Source organism: Ambystoma mexicanum, chromosome 8 (assembly GCF_040938575.1).
Source record: "Ambystoma mexicanum isolate Mex_15411 chromosome 8, UKY_AmexF1_1, whole genome shotgun sequence".
Taxonomy (NCBI): domain Eukaryota; kingdom Metazoa; phylum Chordata; class Amphibia; order Caudata; family Ambystomatidae; genus Ambystoma; species Ambystoma mexicanum.
The window spans coordinates 1,571,222,401-1,571,249,531 of NC_090929.1; positions in this window are offsets into that span (position 1 = coordinate 1,571,222,401).

Sequence of the window (27,131 nt, forward strand, 5' to 3'; positions counted from 1 at the left end):
GCGAGAGCGCCCCTATCCTCTTGTGGCTTCTGTGGTGTCAGTTTAGGAGGATCCTGTTTCTTGGGTTTCTCTGGAGCCGTGAACATGGCGGAGATATCTGTGCCCTTGCTCACCTTCGTCTGCCTCGACATGCTGCTCGTGTCAGGCGGTCTTAATTAAGAGAGTAGCAGCGAGGCCCAGGACGGCGGGAGACTGCAGTTGGAGAGCTTCGCCCCCTCGGCCCCCGCTCTGGACTAGGTCTGGGTGAGTGGGCAGGGGCGCCCCAGGAAACGTTGGTATGGGGAGAGGGTCTCCGTCGGGGATGATGCAAGATGGTCGCGGGGGTCCAGACTCGTTCTGCGTAGTGGGGGGAGGGGTGGAGGCCTGCTCTCTTGGTCCCTCCGGGTGTATGTAAGCCGTAGCCGCCGAGGCAGCAACCCGGAGTGTTCCGGGCCGCCTTGGTACGAATCGGATGATTCTGTTTTAAGTACCGCTCCCCCTCTCCAGCTCCTCGTCGTTCTGGGGTCCCGCTATCGACGAGTGCGGCGTGTGCTGCTGGGTTCCGGATTGGCGACCATCTTGGTTTCTTTGGTCGAAGACGGGGGAGAAGTTCAGCCGCTAAATTCTGGTAGAACGCCTCCTCGGTCGAAGGCTATGTTTAGACAGGTTGTGCCATGTCGGTTCCGGTCGCTTTAGATGGCATTGGCGACGCGGAACCCTGCTTAGAACCGCCGGAATTCGACGGCGGCGGCGGGCATCCCACGGGCGGCCTCAGAGGAGCGACCACATTGATGCCGCTCCAAGCCACGCCCCGCCGGAGATTGGGTTTTGGTGGGATTAGGGATGCAAAATTACGGGCGATGGATTGCCAAATGGTATGGGGAGGGAGTCAGAGAAACCAGGAAACGGCAAGGAATTACGGGTGCGCAAGGGGAAATCAGGGGCTTGCACTCACATGGGCAGGAGTTTTAGGCCTTAGAGAGTGGAGTTAAGCACAAATCACCAGCACAAAGGAGGATCACTCACCAGAGGAGTCACGGCACAAATGGGTGCCTCAGCAGTGAAACGGGTCAGTAGGCCGAACACACACGGAGCGGCAGCCAATCAGGGCACTATGGGCGGGTCGGGGGAGAGAGTCAGAGAAACCAGGAAGCGGCAAGGAATTACAGGTGCGCGAGGGGAAATCAGGGGCTTGCACTCACATGGGCAGGAGTTTTAGGCCTTAGAGAGTGGAGTTGAGCACAAATCACCAGAACAAAGGAGGATCCCTCACCAGAGGAGTCACGGCACAAATGGGTGCCTCAGCAGTGAAACGGGTCAGTAGGCCCAACACACACGGAGCGGCAGCCAATCAGGGCACTATGGGCGGGTCGGGGGAGGGACTCAGAGAAAACAGGAAGCGGCAAGGAATTACAGGTGCGCGAGGGGAAATCAGGGGCTTGCACTCACATGGGCAGGTGTTTTAGGCCTTAGAGAGTGGAGTTAAGCACAAATCACCAGCACAAAGGAGGATCACTCACCAGAGGAGCCACGGCACAAAACTTAATTGGGGTTGTAAACACTATACTGGTCTAGTAACAATGTGTTAGGTCTGCCTTCAGCCACTTGATTTAAAAGCAGAATGTGTCTTTCACTGAAGTCCTGTTAAAAAACAAGCATAAAGCCAGCCGTTTCAGTTTGTGCATAAGTATTAGGCATTTGCCAGGCACTACTATTAGATGCTCAGGTACCCAAACCATTTTGCACCTGCTACCATCAATGGCCAGTTAATACCACTACAGCAGTGCCTTTCCCATGCCTACATGACAGCCCAAACTGTTAGCATTGCCAATGCTTGTTTTGCATTCCCCTTGGTGCAGAGGAACATGCATCAAGGGTAAAGCCAACATACTACTTGGCAAAACTGAACCACATTGAATATAGGCCAGTCTAGTCAGTAATAACATTTATGGTGCACAGTCAGCCTGGACATACTTTCTGAGGCATGCATTGCATTCTTACTGGCTGGAGGTCCTTATATGGTAATAATGGCATATATTGGTGCAGCCTGCCTGGACGGGAACAACCAGCATGAATATATTTTTATATTAGAATATGTTGTGGGCAAAGGAACGGCACGTGTAGTACAGCTCAGTGGCAACACGCTTGTCTTGGAAGCAAGATGAGGCAGAGCAACACAGGTTTGAGTACCGGTCCGTGCTTAGAAACCTGTTTGGTATTGATCGTGTTATAAATAACCAATTAAAGTTATAAAAAGGCGGCATGAAATGTATTGGAAAGTGTTAGTGTGAACAGTTGGTGACTTGCAACTATTGGGCTTTTGCGCATGCTTCCATACAAAACCAATTGCAAACTGTATGGATTTCTACCCAATTTTGCAAAGAAAGTGCCATAAAATGCATCATTTTAACCCAATGGGGTCATTATGAGGTTGCCGGTCCGGAAACAACGGTACCGATAAGCTTGCCGGTACTGTTGTTTCTGGACCGACAAACTACGAGTTTTGCGAGCGGGTGCCTTTCCACCCACCAGGTCGGAAAGGCACTCACTCGCAGACCTTGACGGATGCACCATAACTGTTGCACACAGTGCCGGTGTATCCGCCCTCCCCATTCCCACTGGGACTCAATGGGAATGGGGATTTTCTTTTTCTGGCGCCTGGCCGTAGGGACCCCCGGTGCCGTAATGCCCTGGTAAGTCCCCATTGCCGGGCGCCAGAAATAAAATGAATGTCTCTTGCGGCAGCTATGCCGTTTTTACCGGCACAGCTGATGCCGGTCTCATAATGAGGCCCAATGTTTCAAACATTTTCTTGGGGGTGAGAAACACCCTCAATCACCCCCCCCCCCCCCCGCGCTTGGTTTGCGCTCCCTCACTGTGCTCTGTAGATCCTGCATAATTGGCACAAACATTTAAGCCTCTTCAGTTCAGAAATACACCAGCCTCCACTGTACATCATCTATCCGTCACTGTTTATGATGTGTGTTTTAATGCGCACACAGGGGCTCTTTCATGCTGGCGTCATGCACTGCACGCCGTCATGCCAACCTATATATATTTATTTGTATTTATTTATTTATATATGATTTCAACAATATCATCTCATTTAACTGAGATATGCCATACATTCAAAAGGATCCGTACGAACGAGTACACGAATGAATTGCCAGAGTGAGGTAAACATGCTTAAAATACATTTAAATACATTTATAAGGTAAAAACTGAGTAAAATAGATAAAATAATAACATCCCATATCATTGGTGCACTCACAGCGTTCACTAAAGGTACACTGAACAATAATAATACAATCCATTAGAAATGAAAAATACTATCCATTTAAACAATTCTGCCTTTTATTAAGACCATATTGTTAAAACCCATTTATACAAAATTATCATCATTGCTGTGTAGGTTTATTATCCATGCTTGTCATTCCCCCTATGCTGTCCGTCAGCAATCTCCAAATTAATCTGAGTAGGTTTAAGGATACTCCAGTTTACACGTCTCCTCTTGTATGGGAAACCTAGCCGTCTGCTGGTAAATATATATTTATGCGTATAATACAAAAGTTAGTCTTCAGTAGAGAAATATAACTTTGCTGTAGTTGATTTGCAGTTGTAATAATAAACCATATTGTAATGTCCTATTTCTATTATTCTCTTGGGAAGGAGACCTGTCTCCTTTTTATTGTCATGTTTGTGGGTTGCAGCCCATGTGTTGATGTGGGTGGAGAATGTCCACCTGTGCGGCAGTTCGCCCTTAATAAATAAAGAGTCAGCAGCTCCACTCCACGGCTCTGCGTATCGTTGATTCGGGGCCTTTCCCGTATAATTGTTTCATGGTGAATGTATGCATGACAAGATTCAACAATGGCGGCGAGGTAAGTACCCAGCTTGCAGAGTGCTCAGACACCAGTGTCCTCCACGGTCTGCACATCTGAAAGCCCCAGAGATATCGGCTGACAGCCGCAAGGCCTCGCACATGTGCTGCCACTCTACCCGACTGCCGCAGAGCCTCAGGGAGCCATGCCCTGCACTCTGCTCCCTCCGCACATGCTGCACGTGTGACCAGTGAACTGCTGCACAGCCAATATTCTCACCGCCACGGAGGAAAGCCACAACACTGCTGCCACGCTACGCACGTGGTCATCAAGCTTCTACACAGACTGCATATACACCGCCACAGAAAAAAATTCTAAACACGAACCCAGCTGCCAGGAACACGTGCTGCACCACATGCCCAATGCACAAGGGCAGCCTCCAAAAAACGATTAAGGACTGATTTGATACGCTAACAAGGGGCCTTCAATAGCTGCAAGAACCCAGGCATCCATTTCACACTACGAGCAAGAAATCTGCACAGAACACACTGTGGATGGAACACTTTCAGACACAATATTTCGGAAAGCTTCATAGATCATCTCTCCACTCCAAACGTGAGCACTTGCAAGCTACCCAACTCCCACCACTATGTCAGGAAATTAAGGGTACATCAGTTTACAAAGCCCTCAATCTAACTCCACACCCAGTGCTCCTACAACTAGGGAAGAGGGCAGCCTTGACTGTCTACAACTACAAGCTATGCAGCATTTTGACATTTTGGACACAAGCAGTCTGGCGCCCAGATGGGCCAGGTGGCTCAAAGAGCTGCACATATATATTGATGTGACAGGGGTCCGACACGAACGCCGCCTAAGGGTAATTTTAATGCATTTGCTTGGCCCGGTGGTAAGAGACATTGGGCCTCATTACAAATCGCCCGGTATGGAAACAACGGTGGCGGTAAACCCGCCGCCACAGTTGTTTCCATGCCGGCCGATCACAACTCCTGCAGGCGGGAGGTGATGTTCCCGCCTGACCTGGCGGGTTTAACACCGCCCGCCTGCTGGCGGACGAGGAAACACCGGCAGCATTACGAGATGCTGCCGGTGTTTCCATGATCCCCATTCCCATCGAGTCCCATAGGACTCAATGGCAATGGGGATTAACACCATTCCGCCTCCGTGATTCCCGGAAAACCTGGGTTGTAATGCCCCGGTAATTCCGGGAATCACGGAGGCGGAATGGTAATACGAGTCCGGCGGTAACCAGGCAGTTTTACCGGCGCGGTTACCGCCGGACTCGTAATGAGGCCCATTGTATTTGAGATGCCAGAAAATAACACCAACACATTTCAAGGCGTAATTGACATACTGAATAATTATTGTGCACCAATGAGAAACGTAGATTATGAGAAACATAACATATTTTCCATATAACCACTCAAGATAAAGGCAAAAGTATGGATCATTTTGTGATGAGACTGAGAAAACGAGTAAAGTACTGTGACTTTGAGCGATACTCGACAGAAGAAGCACTCAAGTCTCAGGCCATAGCAGGCTGTAAGTCTCCTGAATTCCGAAAGAAATTGCATCAAAAGAGCAGAATGTTGGATGAAATCCTACAGCTAGCGAGAGCAGATTCTGCTCTATCCTTACAAACAGAGTCACTCAGCAAAATTAAAATAATGCAATCTGCCTCATCAGCAACCATGTGCCCCATTTGCATACCAGAAAGTACTGCAGAGCAGAAAAAGTGCTACAGATGTGGATACAAGTTCCCACATGTCGGCGCGTGCCAGCCAAAGATCATCATTGCAATAAATGCGGGGGCGAGAACCACTTCCAATCAGTCTGCAAAAACATTACATTCTTTTCAATCAGAGGAAACTACCAGAGATCCGAGGAAACAAGAAGTCCCACGACCCAACATGTGACGATCTCCTATCACCAGTAGACGCAGCTCCCACAGCGGATCACGAGAGTCATAACACAAGGACAGACGGCGTGAGGACAGGAGAGACCACTCTAGTCGCTACAGGAGCAGACAATATTCGCAAAGACGGCCTCTGTGACAGAAATTCAGATACTTGGAAGAATCCCCAAGACGTGACTCGCACTCCACCTCATCCAGTGGAGATCGAAATAGAGGGTATGTGCATGCCATTGAGAATAATATTGCTGCAGAATACAGCCTGACATTATTGCTACAGATAAATGGACAGAGCCGTGAATTCCTAATCGACACTGGAGCCACAGTAAACGTTATCACCAAGGACACATACAAGTCTTTGGCCAGAAAGAAAGAATTAAACAAAGCAGATACTGAAATCTACCCATATGGCTCGAACAGACCTCTCAACTACCAAGGCATGTCCACAGCCATGTGTCAATACAAGGACAAAAGCTTAAAAGTTAAAATATACGTCATAAAAGGAGAAGTACCAGGGGGAAGCATTCTCAGCTTCTGGTCAGCTATTGAAATGGGTCTTACACATATAATATACCAGATCATGTCTGCATATACCACCAGCCTGGAAGAAATTATACAGAGAGATCCCCCACACAAACCGCTGGCCAAGTGCAAATGACTGTAAGGGGGCCTCACCAATTGTTTGCCCCGGGCCTCACCACACCTTGTGACAGCCCACGAGACACAAACCAGTGCCTGAGACCCTGCCCCGGACATTGCCCATAGGGCCCGGAACAACACAAAAGAATTGGACAGGGGGCTGTTTCCACAGGATCTGTGGGGGAAGCAGTGAATGTGGGGTCCTGTGCACTTTTGGCAGCAGGTACTTAACGTTGGTTGTATGTGAGAAACTGTCAAACAGCAAAGGCTGCGCACAACTGTGTCCTGGAGCCTGGAGACGTGGCACTCTGAGAAACGGTGTGGCGAGGAGGTGTTAGAGGCGAGAGTGGAGACGGGCAAGCAGGAGATATGACAAAGCAGAGATGGGAGAAAGGAGGGCGGGAGTACGAGTGGAAGTGTGGGAGAAGACTTGTTGGAGCAGAATGAGGAGCAGGAGGGAGAGAAAAGCAAAAGTCATAGTGGAGGGGGTTGGAGAATTATGGTTGGAGCAGGAGGATGGAGAAGTAAAAGAGAGTAAAAGGGAGGAGATTGGAAAGATGTTTCTGAAGCAGAAGGAGGGGGAAGAGTAACCGCAGAGACGTTTGTTGAGGCGGTGCTGGAATCTTCCAACAAACAAGGCGGAGGTAAAAGAGAAAGGGAGAAGGCAGTGAAGAGTAGCATGAAATGGGAGTAGGCAACGAACAGTCATTTGGAGAGAAGGAAGAAGATAAGGAAGGAGATGAAGTGGACCGGGTTATGGCAAGCATTGAAGTAGAAGTAAGAGAAAATAAACAGAAGAGAGGAAGGTCAGGAGCTGGAGGAAGTGGCCAAGTCAAGGAGCACCCAATTCGTTGAAGGTCTACCACTGCTACTGCTGGCATTGTGTGGGGCCGAGTCTGCCAATGGGCCTTGAACCTAGCAGGGCAGAGAAGTCTGTTGAAACCTTGTAAAATCCAGAAACATTGGTGCATGACCCAAGGGCCCCCCCCAAGTCCAAAGTCATGGGGTTTACCATCAAGATGAATCACAGCCCGACAGGCACATTAGGGGGAAAACTGCTCAGTCAAGCCAAGAAATAGGTGTTGGGGTAATTGCAGTGACTATTCTTGATTGGTAAGTGGCAAAGCCAAAGGGAAGAGAGAGAGAGACTGACAGACTATGTCATTAAGCAAACTGCAATTGCTTATGTTGATTTGTTTACATGTCCCACACGCTTAGTGCCAGTCTACCCTATACCCTTGGCATATTTACTTTGAGTTGCCTGTTGATCCATGGTCCGTGACAGTGGCTAGAAACTCCATTTCTTTTAGGTGCCCATTAGGCCATTTCCACTTAATTAATCTACGCTCGCCTGGCAATGGGTATTTTGTCTTCATATTTTTATGACTTTTTAAAAAAGTATTTTTTTTTTAAAAGTCCACCTTCGGCAGTTTTTTCTACCATCCTGATGCTTTCTTCGTTTTCAACTATTCTGACTTTTCCCTTCCAACACCTATTTACTGGCCCCATTCCCACGGTTCCTCCATTGCCCATCCCTGGATCACCCTCACGTTTACACTCGATGTGCTTTCCTGGTAGCATGCCCACTGCTAGGGCAATGCATATCCTGTGCCTTTGCAAGACTGGACCCCCACCATATGGACCACGGGCTCCCCCAAGGTCAATCTTTACACTCTGGCTTTTTCTGTCTCATCCTCTCTCCCCCCCACCCACATCCCTGACTTTACCAGCCCTGCGCTCCCCTCTCCCCTTGACACTAAACACACCCCATCGTATCCCAAAATCATTTTTAAACATCACAGCAACTTTTAAATGCTTTTATTCTAAACCCTTACCTTTAGCATATATGGACTGTTTTCCTGATTTAATTGCTAGGGTCTCTTTATATCATTCATTTTGTGTCTTTTTGTTCTTTACTTCATTCAAAAATGCTTTTGCTTCCAGTGCGCAGGGTTCTCCAACTCCAGGCCTCGAGGGCCGGAATCCTGGCAGGTTTTCAGGATATTCCTCAATAATATTCATGAGAAAACATTTACATACATTTAGAATCATTGTATGCAAATGTCTCATGAATAATAATGAGGGATATCCTGAAAATCCAACATGTTTCCGGTGCTCAAGGCCTGGAGTTGGAACCTGTGAACCAGCTTAACATCTTCAATTGGACAGGTTGTATTATTGAAACTTCTGTCCCTGTCATCAGCTCTTTTAGCCCCTGCCAGAGCTGCAAGGTTTCATAACTACATTGTATCTTTGAAATTAAAAGCCCTCCTAGATCCTTAGGGTCTTGCTTTGCCCGAGCTTTATTCTTTTATCTAAAAGCTCTTAGAAATATAGAGCATACACAGGCATTAACTTTGGATTGTGCCAAGGACATTGTATGCGCTCTTTTAATTGTTTATTCTCTTTTGTGCATACAAGCACAATATTTGTTTTTTTGCAGATTTCCTTTTCCTATATTAAACCATACATAAGCAATAAGGCGCGAGGTGGGAGGGGCACTACTGGTCAGGTAATGGCCAGGGGCCTGAGGGATGCCTAGTGGTTTATAGCATTTAACATAGTGGCTCATAGCTATTAGCATCTCAGCATGATTTCTGGGGTGTTAATAATAATAATATAAACTTTAGTGTTGCCCTTAGCCCCAAACAGGCTGAATTGGCTGGCACTAAACCTATACTATGTAGTTTAACTGGAAATAACCACGTTTCTATTAGATTAGATTTCTTCTCTTCTCTGTGACGAATCCACAGAGTGTGTCCTTTCTCCCCAGGGGGAGCCAGCACATTTGGGACTAGGGAGGTGAGCACACTACACAAAACACTCCTTAGGGAACAGAGCAAGCGGGATCTCAGTGAGGATACTCCTACCCCTTAAGGGACAAGGATGCTCCACTAGATAAGTCTCCAACATCTCCCTCAACACCAGTGACCCAAGTGTTTGTTGGATGTACAGGATCTGATCACACTACAAGTGTGCAAGGGCTTTAAATGTACTTGGGTTGGTTGCTGACCCTTCAGTGCTGACCGAAACTAAGAACCAATGGGATTGCGTCTCCTGTTGCAGAAAGAGGCGTAAAAAGGCTGAGAACCTTACCTGTAGAGGAGCCGCTGCAGAGCAAACCAGCCACGATGCGAGCTGGCCAAAGCAATGCTGCGCTCAGCGGTAGCCTACACTGCAGCGCAGAGCCAGCACATCCTGGAGGCAGGACCACATCGCATATGTGAGATCAGAGATGACTCAGAGCCTATGGAAGGCTGCCAAGCCTAGGAGGGCAGAGAGCCCCAGACACCAAGGTCTCTGATGCCGAGAGACCCAACTGCTGCCGAAGCAGCAGATCAGTGTGCCAGAACAACAGCACCGGGATGGAGTAACGGGAGAAGGGAACCTACAACCCGTGAAATGCGGTTCCATCACAGCAGCAGTAGCCGCCTTCACCAATGAAGACCACCACAGAGAAGCAGGTATGTGGTTTAAGGCAAGTAGAGGCGGTAGGACGGTCAAGCTCTAAGGCACTCCAGAAAGGTGTGAAAATAATAAAAGGCCAGATAAAACCTTTAAGGGCCCATGTGGACCTGTGAGAGACCAGAGAGTAAGAGAAAGACCCATAGAGGATGAACATGAACCTGAATAGCCCGCAAGGGGTTATCAGATACCGGAGAGCAAAAGAAACACACAGAGGGGGTAAACCTGAACCAAATAACCCATAAGGAGTGACCAGATATCAGAGAGCAAGAGAAACACCACAAGGTTTTGAACTGCATCCTCGTGCTAGAGAAGCCAGAGAATGTGCTAAGTTCAAGTGTGCCACCTTGTCCCGTGCTGTGAACAAAGGGAGAAAGGGAAGACAATGGCTTGAATATCCTGGCATATCATTTCTTGAACACTTTCCCTTTTGCATACCATTGTTTCCCACACTATTTGTATTTAGAAGTAAGGATTGGCAATAGGTTTATTAGTATAGGCATTTTGATTGTGACAGACTCTACTGGGACTGCATTATTATTGGATGGTCGTAGCTTCCTGCCATCTTTAGATTTAGGATTAGATAGGTGTTTTCCAAACCCAATTGAAGGTCAATAAACACTGTTGAACTGTGATCAGTTGTGTCTGTCATACTATTTGATACCATTCCTTATTTACACTACTACGAGAGAATATTTTGCATCCTGCATGATCAAAAATTATGGGGAAGACTATGTTAAATATACAAGAACAAAGTTATGGCAGAGAAAGTCACGAGTCCACAGCGCTTATACAGTGATTAAGAAAATAAACATCAAGGCTGTGGGTATCTGGGCGGTGTGGGTGTACTGCCAATACACATCCACAGGAATAGTTGAAGAAAAACAAAGATGTTCGCAGTCTCACTGCGCCAAGAAATTATAATTAGTTGTTTGTGCAAAGAAAAGCCTTTATTGTTTGTGCAAAGAGAAGCCTGACACGTGATTCAAGCTGTGTACAGCTTTTCATCAGAGGCTTAGATTGCAGCAATAAGAACTCCACATTTAGAGTAGGACAATGCCAGATACAGTTCTCAAAATGCCTCGCAGTTGCGGAAAGCTCAATGACCGCTTGTTTCAGTCTACTCGTGTTACCATTGCACGTTGTTAAATATACCTCCACAAAGTTTCACTTACAGCCCAGTCCCCATTCAGTGGCATAGCTGGCAAAGGATTTGCCTAAAATACTTTCAATTTCTACCAGGGTTTTAACTAATTCTTGGGACATATATCAGAATGTGCAGGGATTTATTGTACTCACTTTTGGTTTGTATTTTAAAAGGCACAAGACATATAGGAAGATCAACAGCTCCATGCAGCTCTGCCATATAAGCTCTGCTCCCAGCCTTCCTCTGTTTTCAAAATCCCTTTCAGGCAATCTAGTTTTGTCCTGGGCAAGGCGTCTGCATTGGCTCCCTCTGGATAAGGCCTTAGTAAGGAGAATTTCCATCAGCTACCTCCAAGGTAGAACCTCAAATCAGCACTTCTCTTGTCAGACAAGCTCCTTTCATCTGCAGATTTCCCAAAAGCTCTACTTATTTCCAGTGTATTTGGCCTTAAATAATTGAAAAACATATCACTAAAGCATCATTTGGTGCAGTGTTTTCTTATTGGACTGGGTTTTTCATGGGTTCTGCCCAGATACTGACACTCCCAAGTATCCTCCCGTTTATTTTGATTGGTCCAAAGTAGTTTAAAATGTGACAATTTGAGGTTTTGCCTCCTCCCATCTGGAGTTATGATCAGATTGGACTGAAATATATGTTTCTCGCATAACTTCTGCTGTGTACCTATCCCATTACTGATGCCATCATTCATGTTCCAATATCTTGTAGTACAAGAAAGTTATTGAAATATGTAAATCTCATAATAATTTACATGTATTAATGTATCAAGTTTATAAGTATATGATTGTCAATGCTTTGCTGAATTTAAATCTGTTTCTGTATTTTTAATTGAGCAAAGCGTGCAGACCTTACGGATGATAATGTGATTTCATTCAGGTGCCATGTAACTGAACACATGCATTGTAATTCGTTTTACAAAGCTGGGCATTGCCTGTCTTCGTGGAAATGTAATATTAATGTTAAATGCTAGCTTAGGCATCCTGAAATCTCAAAGCAGACACACAACAGTATTTTATTGCCATGCCACAGGTCAACGAGTCGTGAGCTGCTTAGAAATCCGGTCTTTTGATGCATTGATTCACTAAGAAACAAGACACATAACCTTATGACCCAGCTTTCCTCATAAACTGAGATGCACCACAAAAGTGGGGATTTGTTATTACAAAAAGACCGTATTTCTCACGCCTTGAAACTTGTGTATAGGCACACTTTAAATAAATTATCATATCATATAATATTTCATTTCATTTTTAAGAATATCCTTAGGCTCTGATTGCCCCTTTGGGATCTGTCAGCTAAGTTAATAGATTAGTTACTGATTAATGGTGGGTTTTATTATACCAGAGAACTGAATTTTGAACCTCTTTGTCTTGGGAAATGAGGTTTAATGGATACAGGCCAGATTCCAGCTTCATTTAACCATTTCTCACATGATACGCAATTAGAAAACAAGCCTATAGTGTAATTTTCATACAGGAATAGAAAGCTGTGCTGCAGTGAAATGCATATTGCACATCATGGTGAGCCATTGCTGGACACGCATTTTTATCCATGTTAAGCTTAACAGTTTTTAAAACACACAATCCCTCTCCTATCATTGGGTGAGAGATTTAAAAAGCAAAACTGTTAATTGTCAAAAAGTCCTTTTGTGTGACTGTCATCTGACACGGGGTTACTCATTTGGCTTTCCATACGCCCCCTCGCCATCATTTAGCCCATGTAACCAGATACTTAAATGACAGTGATTAATCCCTGCAATCCCCACGCCTTAATGTCTCTCATCGGTGCTGGCAAGGTAATCCTGAATGCGCTTTTCACTCTTATCTGGTTCTCTAAACGGAAGATAGCACAGGGGCAACACGCTGGTCTTGGAAGCAAGACTCAGCAGAGTAACAGAGGTTCGAATCCCCCCTTAGAAACTGAACTCAGGTACAGTATTAGTTGTGTTATAAAAACAATTAAATTACATTAATTCTCAACACCTCGACTGAATTGACATGAATTTAAGGAAATACAAATATACCGAGGAGTCCTTAACTCAAAGAACACTTTGTTGCTCTTATAATGAAAAAGACACAGTGAATTAAGCAAGCAATTTATTAACACATGGATCTAAATGCATATGTGTGAGTTCACTATAAATAGCCATAAGGAAGATGGAGATAAAATACATCACTGCAAAATACATCAAAAGATAGAACATGAAAGCCATTGCTATCTTTGAAAAAAGCCATCATGTTATCACTGAACAAATGTCAATCACTGTAAACTGAGCCAGACACAGAGAGCTCATGTTTGTGGCTATAGACTTTTATTCAAACTAAAAAGGGGTTGGAAAATGCCTCGCTGTACCTACTCTAAGAGGTATTTTCATGTCTCAATCAAAACTAAAGGCCTGTCAGGTGTCAAGACGTCCAAAGCAAAATGTCATGTGTCCGAAATACTATTCTGGTCCTCACATTCTAAAATTAACTCTAAGGTGTAAAGGGTAACGTCTTTGGCCTTGAAAGAGCACAAATGTTCAAGTTCATAAGGAAAGGCATAACTCCAACACAAAGATTCCCAATGGATAAAGTTCAAAGCTCCAGGGGATTGCTCCCTTCTCCATATTTTCTCTTTGAGATACTTGAAACTCCTAAGGGTATGTGTCTTCCTTGGAGTTCTCTGGTCAGCAAAAACAACAACTTGTATATAAAACAACTTGGCTGTTAGTCCCCACTTTGTGTGACACCTGGTGTACTCCCCTGCATGGGCGTAATTGTAGAGGTTTATGGGGGGGCAAGCCCCCCCCAATTTTTGTGGCATCCCTTTTTGGCCCCCCCATATTTTGGTGGGAGGGTCGGGGGCCTGCATTGTGGCCGCCACATTCATTGATCATGTAATGGGTCAGCTTGAGTCTGGATGAGGTGTCCAGCAAGGCTTGCACGGTCTCATTACATAATGCCAGGATGAGATTAGCTGTTTGTATTTTTGTTATAGGGCTGGGCTGCGGGCTGACCCTAGTGAGGGGGCACATTTGGACAATCACATTTAGTGTCAGGGGAGAATCCAGCATTGCAAGAGTGAGGGGTGAAGTGAGCCACGAAATGCAATGCGTGTAATAGTTTCATTCACACCCCCAAACCACCCGACACTGCCCCAATCTAATTTTTGGGCAAAATTAGTGGCAGATGGCATTTTTACACATAAAAATAAAACTGTGGGATCATTGCAGATGCAGGAAAGTCATCTATTAAAGCTCTGTCCAGGCGCTCTGGGGCAAAATACATGGAAACCTCTTAATTTGCATAAGGATTGCACCAACAGTAGTGACTTCACAGAAAATGACATCATTAGTCTTTGATACATGGAGGCACCATGGAAGTGACTTTAGAATCAGTTGCCATAAGTAAGCCAAGTGGCAAATAACTTGGTGGTGCACTAATTTGAAACAACAGAAGTTTCTGGTCACCTTATAGCGCACCTGCAGTTGAAAGTGGCTACAGATTGAAAGATATTCCAAAAGTCATTTTTATTTTAACATGAGGTGTTTTTTAATTCAAAGTGATCCTCCAAACGTTATTGATATGTTATAGTGCCCGTGACACTTGGATTGTTGGCTTCCAATTTACTTTGAAAATACAGATATAGTATAGTGTAGCCTACAAGTCTCAATCGTAAGACTTTAAAGAGAAACGCCAGTTGGGTTAACACAACACACGGGAAACCCAACCAACATATGTTACTGGATCTAATGTATTTTCAAAGTAAATTGGAAGCCAACAACCCAAATGTCAACTATTTGTAATGAATGTGAGCATTTGACTACTAGGTAAGACTCCATATGATATTTACAACTAATGATCATGCCAACAATAGATTACTTTTAAAAAATTGTCTTATTTTTAAGTGAACTTACTGCCTGGTTCTTGCAAGTTTGGTAATCTAGCTTTGAGCTAAAGAACATTTTTGGAATACAAATAACAGTTTCTTTGCTTTACTTTGTTAGACATGCACATGAATTAATTATTATTTTCTCGAGTATTTCATAGGCATCTTTATATTTTGATCAATGAATTTGAATGTAATTGTTTTTGTTACATATCCCTCCTGATGAGCCTATGGATTTGGTGAAACACGTGTTGAGGGCACTAAGAGGGCACTATAACATATCAATAACGTTTGGAAGATCACTTTCAATTAAAAAAACACCTCATGTTAAAATAAAAATGACTTTTGGAATATCTTTCAATCTGTAGCCACTTTGAACTGTAGGTGCGCTATAAGGTGACCAGAAACTTCTGTTGTTTCAAATTGTTGTATCACACTCAGCAGTCTGAGGGTTACTGGTCACCACCAAGCAGCACCCCAATATCTTTATCAAAACTAAACAAGTTCAACTAAAGACCAATTCGCTATCAACTGTTTTTGGAGACTGCAAATGTACCATTATCTAACTTGGTGGTGCACAATACCTACATTGCACGATTGTTATATATGGAACAACTCTATAGTCATTAGGATTTTTTATTATAATAGCATGATATATTAACATAAGCTTTGAAGTAAATCAGAATCACGTACAGATCTTCAGATAAGAAATTAATTGCCCAGGATCACACACTTTGGTTAAATGGTGAAACTGATTTAAGCAACTGTGCACATCTTCCCAGGTTTAGTTGATATAGATATTTGTTAAGGTTTTGCTTTACATTTCATGTGCTTAAATAGATTTTTCTGGCAATGCCTTGGAAGCAAACCACATTACATAATAAACTATCCTTTCATAGTAAACTAACTGTACACTATATACATTGTCATAGAAACATGTTGAGGAATGAAAGTATGGCTTTAGTTTTATTCTCCCCATCCTGAATGCAAAGTCACAATAGCATCATGCAGATTAATGCGAGCCTAACAATTCCCCTTTGGGTTTTAAAGCCATAGTCATTATTTCATAAAACATGCAACATTATGCACCCTTCTCACTTCTGATCACTCCCTACCATTTACATTTCTAAAGGGACAAAGGTCCCTGCTAATAGTCACCCCTCCCCTCCCATCAGTGCCTAATGGCTCACAGTGTAATTCTCTGTTGACACAGAGCAACGTGAGGACCATCTGCTTACCAGAGATCTTGGAACATTGTCCTGGCAGCGAGACACCTGTACCGTTTGGGAAGGGTAAGGTGTCCTGTTTCTAGGACATTAAGTGTGCTGAGCAGGAATTGCTTGGCACACATTGTCCTACCAATGGAACACCTTTTCCGTTGGGCACCCTCTTTGAGGTGCCGAACGGGAGTGGCACCCTACTGACAAATGTCCCGGTCTGACTTCCCACTCGGTACGCTACTGCTTGAGGGTCAATTGAACACAAGAAAACATACCTGAATTTTAATGAGTCAGACTGTTGCAAGTAATTAATGAAATTAGAATAAGCAACTTAATGTACCATTTTAAAATCTTGCAGTCATCCATTTTGTATCATGTCTATATGCGTGTTTGAGTCAGTGCCTGGTGGCAATAATCAAACACCAGCCCCCTTCTGCATGCTTGCAGGCCCTCTTTAGGTAGAGGGGGCCCTGGCTTTTTTACCGTTGTCAATGCAGTGAATTCTGAAGACCAACTGTAGTGGTTTATGTTTCAGAAGACTGGAGAGTCTTTAGAATTGAATTTTAAAGATACGCCACCAGTCTTATGAAAGTTATAAGAGCGTTGGCAATGGACTCTTGTGGTATAGTAGTTTGGTGTTCTCCCTCCGAGCCACCGTCCGCCCTTCCTCCAACCTGCCCCTTTCTTTCACTTATCTGTCCCCTCCAACATTTTCAGCAAAGTTACTCCACTGCTCCCCTGACAGGTTTCTTCTCCACTTTTAATGTAACTCTTTACTCAAAGTTTTGGATTTGCCTGTTGCATTCTTCTACCAGGACTTCCTCGCGTGATTCACTTTACACACTTGCCAACTTGACTTTGCGTGGTATACTCTCCTGCAAGGGCTTACTCACATGCTTCAATTGACACACTTGCAAACTTGACTTTTCCTGGTATACTCTCCAGCCAGGATTTTCTCACATGCTTCAATTGACACACTTACAAACTTGACTTTTCCTGGTATACTCTCCTGCCAGGGCTTTCTCGTGTGCTTTACTTGACACACTTGCAAACTTGTATACATCTTGCATTCATTCTATTATTCCCTCTTTGGAAATATTGTGTTTCACATTTCCTTTTATGCACTTCATTTACTCTTATTTGTCCTTGGTAAGGTTTCCCAAGCGCCCTGGTGTCCCAGTTTCCCTCATGAGGACTCACAGGCTTTCTGTGGTGTTCTTTGGTTCTCCCGCGGTCAATGTGAAGCAGGGCTTTGGCATCACATCCCCACTTCCCGAGCTCACCGATTTTGCTTGCTGGCTTTCGCGTACTTCGCGGCTCCTGCTTGCCTCCTGTGTGCTTCTCTGTGTTCGTGTGGTGTGGATACTATTCTCTGGTTCCCCCGATTGCCAGGAAGTCTTCCCTCTTCCTCTCACAGCCTCTACATGGCATACCAGATCCTGCATCCTTCTTCCTCTGGCCTTCTCCCTTAGCCGGCTGGCTCCATGGGCTTCTCTGCAGCACAGTAATCCCTTGGTCGGTACCGAGAGGATGAAGCTTTCCCAGGCAGCATCTCTGCCCTGCCAGCTGGTTAGGCTTTTTAAATGTCCTGGCGCCTAACATGCGCTCGTAACCTTTACAGTCTGTTTGTGCTTCTCGCCTCTACTAATCCTCATTGCTCCATTCAGCTTTCTCGTCACAGTACTTTTACATGCATGGAAATGGTGGTCAGTTCTTGGTAATTTATGTATAGAACATGGAGAGTATTATTGGTAGGTGCCATGGATGATTGAAGGGAGTTATTACAATAGTAAATTAAAGCATGGGTAATGAAAGGTGTATCTATAAAAGGAAAACAGGGATACAGAGTCTCATACGATGATGTTGTGTCACCCTTCTGAGGGTCACCTCCCCCATGTGGTCCTCCCTCATATAGCCACCCCAAGGGTCAGAATCAGGTAGCAGCTGCTGTCCTCAGGCCACATGGGAAAGGCGTGATGACATCAGATTCATCACAAAACACACCAGGGTTTGTACGGCTATAAATGTGTCATTTACTCGCTAAGATTATAACACCACCACATAGAAGGTTGTCACTTGCATAATGTTTCCTTTCTCCAGCCCGGGGTGCAGTAGTTGCTGTCTTATCAGACGTACTGTACCTGAAAGCTCCTGAATAGTATGTTCCGTAAGGCTGTTCAAGGGGCTTGTCCTCACTAACGCTGACTGTTCTGTTCTTTGTCTCTCTGATGATTCCGGTGGAGTCATCACTGATCCCCCAGTGGTAGTCTCCTCGCATGTGGCAAGGGGACAGCAGCTGCTACCTGATCCTGAACCTGGGGGCAGCTATATGAGGGAGGATCACAAGGGAGGAGACAGCCTGCAGGGAGATATTGTGGCTCCATCGGATGGCATCCCCCATTTTCCATTGAAAATAACACCCACATGTCTGAAACCCTTATGGCCTTTTGTAATGTATCCACTCCTTTTCCTATGAAGAGCAGGGAAAACCCTTTTATCAAATGTACCGTCCAACCTTCCAACCATAGTATACTTTGCCAATGGGATGAAATCACCTCTTTCAATTCCACTTGACAATCAATCAGAAGTGACTTGCCATCAAAACCTTTTAAAAGTGCTTATACAAATTCCATAAGTCAGTGGTTCATAATGGACTTCTGTTCCCAGAATTCACAAAATACTGGGACAAAGAAGAAGGATCGAGCAATGTGGAGCAAAAGAGACTGTAAACCTATTGAGCGCTCTAGTGTTTGCTGGTGCTCACCCGTGCTTGGGAAATATAAGCAGCTCAAACAGAGAATGGGGGACAGCTGCTGTGGCGACTGGCGAGAGAGAGCTCTACCTCTCAATGAGGAGCAGGGAGCCAAGAACTCAGGACGGATGTGGGTTAGTCAGGCGAGTCACCACCAGATGAAGAAGGAACTGATGAACCGAGAGGCACTGCATGAATGCCAGGAGCCGGTGAAGAACCCCTGGGTGTTCGCAGCCGCTCTGGAACATCATTTTGCTTGCCAGAGCCAAAAGGACAGCAGGCATGGTGAGAGGAGGCCACAAAGGACTGGTGAATGAAGGAGAAAGGACTGTGAGAGGAAAGAAGACAGGAATCATTCCCCAGCCCATCAGGACATAACATAGTAGCGCCTACAGAAACTGGTGAGTCCACCCAAAAGCAACAAGGACACTGGGGTGTATCAGCGAACATGCCGACTGTGAATAATTGAAAGTTACTTACCTGAGCGAGAGAAAAGAAATGGACATATTCAAAGAAGAGAATTTAAGTCACAAGTAAAACCTTTGCTAATGTGTAGATGTACATAATGCCAATACGAAGAAAGCAGAAAGAAGATAATATATCAGGAAGATACATTATCGAATGCTATATGCAGACAACTTTGAGAGCGGGTGAAAAACCCAAATGAACAGATGTCCTGGCAGGGGGATATACCAGTCCATCATAAGTGTGTGGAGCGAATCAGATGTTGTGGCAGGAGAGGACACCATACAACCTCAAGTGTGTGAATTAAAAGTCCTGGCAGGAGAGAACACCAGGCAACCTCAAGTGTGTTCATTAAAAGTTCTGGCAGGAGAGTACACCAGGCAACCTCAAGTGTGTGAATAAGAGGTCTTGACAGGAGAGTACACCAGGCAATTGAAAAGGATTGCAACAAATATGATTTATGTGCAAGTGTTGTACTTCGCCATAACAGGCCCAAAGAATTGTTCTTGAAAGAAACTGTGAAGTCAAAAGATGTTTTTGTGCAAGTGTTGCACTTCGCCAAGAGAAACCCAAAAAACTGTTCTTCAAAGAAACAGAAATTGTGAAGTTAAACAGTTATTGTGCAAGTGTTGTACTTGGCCAAGCGAGGCCCATCGATTGTGTAGTCAATCAGTTGTTGTGCAAGTGTTGTACTAGGTCAAAAGAGGTCCAAAGAACAGTTGTGAATAAACACTCAAGGAGTAAAAAGGAATTCAGAGGAAGGGAACAACCCTCTAGAACAAAGACCTTTATACTTGAGAGGTCTGGAGAACATCACTATACAAAAAACTCAAGGAGTAAGGAAGAATCAAGGGAAAGAGAACTACCCTATGGAACCAAGAGCTTTATCTTTGAAGAAACTTTTGTTTAAGTCATTTATCCTTCCTTTACAAACACTTTATCCAACCCACTTAAGGTTAAAGACAACTCCCTTTTTCACCTTAAAGTTAGGTTTGTAGTGTGAGGGTCAGAATAAAACATTGGACACAGGGCAGTTTTGTGTTTGACATCCTGACACGAACAGAGACTTAGTTTCCCAACCCCTATTATTTTCAATAAACGTCTTTGACCAAAAACATGGCAAACTTGTGTCAGACTGTCATTTCTGACTCCTCTCCCACATCTCCTTTGTTCTTCCTGCCTCCTCTTGTCCCCTCAGCTCTGTGATTCCTGCTTGCCTCCTGACTCTGGCCTCTTCCTGCTCCATCACCTGCTTGTGCAGATTCCTACCTTCACTGCTACAAGTGGCCCTTACCCTGGATATCCCAGAGCTTTCCTGGAGCACTTCCACTGCTGCCTGAAGAATCTGGGCTGTGTGTTTTCCCTTGATGGGATTTTCCTCATTTGGGCTTTGCCACCTGAAGTCCCTTGTCTGTAGTTATAGCATACCAGGCACAGTGGCCTCAGAAGAGGGTAGTTCAATTTTCCTCAAATCCATAAAAACAGCATTGATGTAAGACCTACACTTGACAGGTTGAGACACCAACATACAGAGGGGAGATGGAAACCAGTAACAGATCAAGTCCAGCAACTGAACGGAGCTCTTCAAACGCTCACAGCTATAGTACAATCTGGAAGGCAAGAAAACACTGTTTTAAGACGAACAGTAGCTACCAGGTATAATTGCCTTCTGGACCTATCTATACCAGGAAGATCAAATGGCAAGTTTGATGGAAAACTAAAACAACTGCCAATTTCTAACGATGTGCACCGTACAGTTCCAGGGATCAAAATTAAGATTGGATAAGTGGGAGATGAAAGCAGCTCATGGGTAAAGTGATGAATCCTGCAGAGTTATCAGTGATTCCCCGGTGATGATCTCCTCCCACATGCTCCTGATCCTGGTGGGTGGCATTATGAGGGAGGATCATGTGGGAGGTGACGACTAACAGGAGGAAGTGATGACTCCATTGGAAGAGACACAGTATTCTCCCCCCTCTAAAACTAGAACCTCTAAAATACTTACGGCATATGGTGAATCTGAGCAAAATACCATTGCATCTAATGCTCACTTAACACCTCCCGTTCCTAATAGTTTTGATTCAAACAAGTATTCCAAATAATGCAGTTTTCAAAAGTCTAAAACTCCTAAGTAATCCAACTCCCATAAAACCTTCAGTACTGGGATGTCTAAGAGGAGAAAGGAGTTAGTGTGGAGCAGAAAAAACACCAACCTAAATGTGCAGACTAGCGGTTTAAATAGAAATCAGCTGTGTGGGACATTTACAAATGGTGTGCCTTTTCAAGTTCAATGTGAAGAAGAAGGAGGAGAAGAGAGAGGCAGAGCGGGCAAAGCGGGAAGCTCTATAAGAGGTAGACACACAAGAGCGGATTGTGTAGAAGAAGGCAGGCGCTTCCTACCGGCAAGGTGAGAGACCAGAAGAAGCACAGAGGGTGCTGCATGTTAACCGCTGAGGAGCTGGCAGCAGTGGAGTGGCTGTCATGGACATGGGCACAGTGAAGAGCAGCGGTTCCACCTGCGGGTGAAGGAGAAGCTGGCGGGAGAACCGCAGGAGCATCTGAAATGCGTGAAGCGCTTTCCCGAAGCACGGAATTCACTGCAGCCATAAGCCATCGATTGGAAATGCCAGCAAATACCAGTGAGTCTGCCCAGAAGCATTGCAAGGCCCTTGGTGTACCAACAGGCTTACAAACAATTGGGAACCTATTTTGAATATCAACCAAATGATATAGAAAGACCGATTTTACACAAATCTCTATATATGAGGTGTTGATATGGGAAAGCTGGAGTAAATGTTGTCATAAGCAAGTGAACACTAATGAATCAGTTGAAAGGCACGATCTGTACAAATCTTCTTTCATGAGATGTCAATATGGGGAAAATTGGAACAAGTATTGCCACAAGCCAATAAACACTAACATTGAAGTTAACAAACAAAACGTGAACAAGTCTCCATATATGGGAGCCTATATAGGGGAAGTTGGAACAAGTAATACCTGGAGCCAATAAAGTATAAACAGTGAAGGAGTACAACTGTGTTATACTTAAAGAGAACTGAAAGATAAAGAAAGGATTGTAAGAAGACCTGGTGAAGGATGTGCATCAGGCAGTAAGCATTTGGGGGGAAAGATCCTGGCAGGAGAGTAAACCAGGAGATCTACCAAGCCCATAGGGGGATTCCTGGCAAGGGAGTACACCATGTAATCCATCTGGGATATGTGAAACGTAAAGGCATTGAGAAATGGTTCCTGGCAGGAGAGTATACCAGTCGACCATCTTTAAGGCGTTGTTGTGTAGAAAAGACACATTTGCCATCCTTTCAAAACACCATTGCTTGGAAGAGAGACTTTGCTTTATCCTTTTGAGGATGTTGTATGAAAGAGACATGTCTACTAACTTTACAGAAACATTGTTTGAACAGAACATTTTCAACATTCTACCTGAGACAGTTCAGGAGAAGGGAATCATCCCCTGGAAACAAGGATTGTTTTTTGGATTTACATATTTAGTTTTTGTGCACTTTTTGCAGAAGCGAAAGTAGAGACATTTACCTTGTACCTTTTGATTGTATGTTTTTGTGTGGTGGGGGTCAGATACGTTTTGGACACAAGTACAGTTTACATAATTTTTATGATGAGACACAGACTGATATTTAGTTTTAGTTTCCTAGGCAGGGAAACTCTCTTTATGACAGGGACAGAAAGGCCTTAATACAAACCCTTTTATTGTAAAACATTACAAACGTGTGTCTGTCTCTCATTTCTGACCCCTTACAGTATCCAGCATTGACCAGTGACCAGGCACTACCACTGGGGAACAAGGAGCCAGTATTTAGTTTTCAGCAAATGTAGCTTTCACATAAGATGCAAGATTTTGATTTTGTTCATTATATACAACCCCTGATGCTTTAAATGTCTTATAGATGTGCCCTAATGATTATTCATAGATTGTCCCAAACACACAGAGTTAAATTGTGTGTTTTTCATCATCAGTTGGCCTAAAGAGCCAAACGTAAATCCTGGTAGCTGTTAGTGTCAAGCTAACCAGGCGCCTCCAGGGTGCAAGCAGCAACTAAATAGCTCCCAACTCCCCTCAATTTCAAATCCTGTAGTTCACCTTTAAGCCGCACCGGTTTTCGCCCAACTGTGTCATAGTGGGGTACGTGGTTGGCAACACAAGTGGCAGCATAGTATCCTGGGCTACTCCCTTGGTAGCTACAATCAGCGCTTCATTGGATCAGTACCCGGCCTTTGTAACTAAACTAAGAAATGTTTAACCATCCAGAGTTAAGATATGTCGTGCAAGAATCCTTGATCGACCTCCACCTCAGTGGGACTGATTTATTGACCTATGTAACAAATCTAAACAACTGGTGTAAGGGTGCAGAAGTAAGACACGGAGCAGTCATTGTGGTTGACAAACTTTTATTGAAAGTGGTAAATTAAAAGAAAAGTCTATCTTGCCCTAACTCTAAGAGGGTTTTTTTAATATTAAGGTCACCGTCAGGATGTCCAAAAGCTAAAGTCCATAGTCTGATGTCAGAATCCTAGCTCTGTCCCAAACAATCTGTGTTAAACTAAATCCAAAATGAGTTCTCCCTAGTCCAGAGGAATGACTCCCTTCACCTGGACAAAAAGATAGTTCTTGGTTTGCCAGTTTCTAAAAGTTCAATCTCAAGTGTTAGGGGAAATGTCTTCCTTCCCCAGACTTCCTCAGGCTTCTTGTACAGTTCCACAACTGCTGTAGGATTGTCTCCCTTCCCCAACTGCCCTTTTTCCGGTTTCTTGGCTTGGATGCTCCTCCAAGCTGTGTGGGGTCCCTGGCCCTGGTTGGCAGTCCTGATTTCCTTTTACCAGGCACTGCGACAACGAAGAGTGGCCTGGATGCTCCTCCACGCTGTGGTGTGTCCCTGACCATGGTTGGCAGTCCTTGTTACCTTCTGCTAGGCACTGCGATGAAGAAGAGTGACCTGGATGCTCCCCCAAGCTGCGTTGGGTACCTGACTGTGATTGGCAGTCCTGGTTTCCTCCTACCATGCACTGGCAGAAAGAAGAGCATCATGGAGGCTCCTCAAAGCCGTGGTGGGTCCCTGACCCTGGTTGGAAGTCCTGTGTTCCTTTTACCAGGCACTGTGATGAAGAAGAGTGGTTTGGACGCTCCTCCAAGTTGCGGTGGGTCCCTGACCCTGGTTGGCAGTCCTGTTTCCCTTCTACCAGGCACTGTGACAAAGAGGAGGAGTTTGGATGCTTCACCCTGGCTGTTACACCTGATTCCCTTTTCTCTCAGGCCTCAGACCCAAACAAAGACTTAGTTTACTTGCCTGCCAAGTTCTGTATTCATGTATATTACTCTCACAGTTCTCTTTATAGTCACTTGATCTCACATGCAGACTTGGTTTACTCTCCTGCCAAGCATTTTATCTGTGTGTCTCATTCTTACAGTTCTCTTCACCTTCTCCTTTCTTATTTGAAAGCCCTGGGTCGCCTTACCTCCAAGTACTGTCACAAAGAAGATTGGGTACTCTTGAAACTTGATATGATCTGTTCTTATAACGGCCCCAGACCCTATTCCCCTCGTTATAGTATTGTGATAATGTCTCTCCTAGTGTCTCGTAGGAATTATCCTTTTCCCCTCAATTTCCATCTAGTGTTGGTTTCAGGGTTTCTTCTACCCTCTGCGGAGTCCCAGCCATAGGTTTAGCCACCCATATACCTTTAAGGTCTTGGCTGCGGTCTTCCCATGGTCTTTCTCTGCTTTGCCTGCGCTCTGGGGCTCTTCTCGGGTTGCTGCACTGGCTCTGTGGCTTCTGACCCGTTCGGCACCTTTCTCCAACTGGGACCGCGCGGTCCTGCAGGGCTGTGCTGCTGGTGCCTTCCCCTGCCAGCCTCTTGGTTTGCTCAGCGTGTCCCGTGGACACCAGCATTTCAGCATCTCTGCACCTGGGTCCCGCTAGTGGTTCCTCTACGGAGCATCTGACACTCGGGTGAGTCTGTCGTTAGTTTTTATGTCAGTATCCAGTACGGCCTGTGACTGAAGACTAGACCACTCTGACAGGTTCATCTGAGTGATCCCTACTCATCTGCGCCTCTTTCTCATCACAGTTACTTGACTAAGATTATCATGATAGTCATCCCTATTCTTCCTCGTCTCAAATCAACTACACGTTGCAAGAATGCTGTTCCAAAAAGAAGAAAACATGTTGCAATAATCCAACGACTCCCAGATTGCCACTCCTTTCTGTCCTTGTCCTCAGAAGAACCTGAACCTATGCAAATTGGACTGGCTTGGGGACCTTTGCCAGTTGAAGAAAGAAAGAAACTAGTGCCAACTTTAGGACTATGCATGTAATGTGGCATGAAGGGTCATCTGGTCTGAAATTGTCTAGTGGCATCTAGAAGAAAGTCTGGGAAATAACGACTCCTGGCCTTAAGGGCGACTCAGGCATGGGAGGGCTTAGTGAGTCATCTCTGTCTAAAAAGAAATAGCCACAAACTGAAATACCCCTACTCTAGATCCATTCATAGTGGCCATTACAGTTTCTTGGGGAAAAAAGAGTTACACTGCGCATGCTATCATAGACTGCAATGCAACTGGGATTTTCATAGATAGTCAATGGGTCTTTGATCATGGTGTGCCCAGACAGGAGAGGGCTTCTGCTGTACCAGTTAAAAGGGTTCACGGATAGCCCTTAGTTTCCAGATTGGCTACTGAACAAACTTCACCTTTTCATGTGGAAATTACCAGACACACTGAAAGTCTTACATTTGACTTGATCAAAGCTGCCATTTTCCATGCCATCTTGGGCCTACCTTGGGTATGCTTGCATAACCCTTATGTTATGTTAATTAAGCTGCCCATATGGTGTATTTGGGTTCTGAGTATTGTGTTAAACTCAGTCTGCAAGAGCAAGGTCCCACTCAATCTTTACAACTACAACAAGTATTGCCATCCAGTGCGATGACCTTGCAATCCATCCCTGAGAAATACAGGGATTATAGTGATGTTTTTCAGGATCAAGAGGTGAAGGTATCCCCCCGCCGCCGTCATTGATATTAGAATTGTGCCACAGACCTCGTTCCTAATGTTGTGATACCCTTTGTTATTTTAATTTTGTCTGAAGATAAAAAGACACACCTGCACGTTTGCCTCCACTTTAATCTCAAGAACAGATTGATACTGGAATAGAAATCATCAGTGTGACTTTTTTTGTACACAAAAGGAAACCTCTGAGGTACATCCTTGCCTAGACTATGACGGGTCGAACCCGGACCATCAAAGACAAGTATCCTCGTCCCTTGATTGCAGACATCCTAGAAGTCTTAAATGGGGCATTGGTCCTTACAAACTGGGATTTAAGGTGGGCGTACAATTTGATACAAGTGGAAGGCAGCTTTTCAGTTTGTATATTTGGTGATGCTGTTTGGCCCAACTAACACCCATCCTGCCTGTCAAAGGTTCATGGATCACATATTTGCAGACCTACCCAATCATACTGTCATTCCATATCTAGACGACATTTTCATTTTTTTTCTAATCTTTTAACACCCATACTGGTCAATTGAGGGAATTGTTAAGCAGACTGTGATCACCCAAGTTAATGGCTAAGCCTTAAAAGAGTCCATTCTGCCAAAGAAGTATAGCATATCTTGGATATATCATCTCACCTCAAGGTTTTGCCATGGATCCTATGAAGGTATCTGCAATTATGTCTTCACCTACACTGAAGGACATAAACGAAGTACAAGGTTTTCTTGGACTGGCACATTTTTATAGGAAATGTATTTCTAAATTTGCTGGTATTTCCATGTCCATAACTCACTTACT